The following is a 651-nucleotide window of genomic DNA, read 5'->3' on the forward strand; positions in this document are numbered from 1 at the left end:
CCCCATAGTCTCCCCTGTGGGCTACCACAGCTGAAGTAACAGTGGCCAGGAGGTGGCAGGGCAGAACCAACGATGTCCCATGAGTGTCATGGCAGGAAGAGCCCAGGATGCTCCCCTGGGCCTGGCACTACACCCAGAGTCCTCCCTGGTGCTGACCTGGGCTACCAGTCTTCTTCCTCAGCTCATGGGGCACCACCAGCCCAAGTGCTGGGCACAGGCTCTGGCCCAGGAGGTCCTTATAAATAGAGGTCTCTCAGGGAAGAGAGACCTTTTCCCTCTCTGAGGGAAGAGAGACCACTTTTGGCCTCAAGTCTGGCAACCTTTTCACAGGCTGTCCTTGCTCTGGGGCACTGCTGGCACAGACAGCATGGGGCCAGCCGGTCACCGAGGGACTGTTGGCCCACATAAGGTGCAGCATCCATGCAGAAGGTAGAGGCTGCAGCTCTGTCTCTTTGCCCTCCTTCTCTGGAGGGGTCTGGGGCTCAAGCCAAGCCTTGTTGTGGACATGGCATCTCCCTTTATGTCCTCCAGCATAGAGAGCCTGTGCTGTGTCTCATGAACCCTTGACTTCACTTTGCATATGCTTTACTGTCCTCCCAGGGTTCCCAGCTCCCGCAGATGACATCTACGGCGCTGTCATCTACACACACA

General features: G+C 57.5%; 1 protein-coding gene across 1 annotated transcript in view; it reads right to left on the bottom strand.

Moving 5' to 3' along the window:
* The window catches only part of LOC104528630 (fibrillin-2-like), a gene marked incomplete at its 3' end in the record, with an annotated part of 108,565 nt that overhangs the window by 28,647 nt on the left and 79,267 nt on the right, over positions 1-651 (bottom strand).

The sequence above is a fragment of the Antrostomus carolinensis genome, unplaced genomic scaffold, assembly GCF_000700745.2.
Source record: "Antrostomus carolinensis isolate BGI_N321 unplaced genomic scaffold, ASM70074v2 scaffold5527, whole genome shotgun sequence".
NCBI lineage: Eukaryota > Metazoa > Chordata > Aves > Caprimulgiformes > Caprimulgidae > Antrostomus > Antrostomus carolinensis.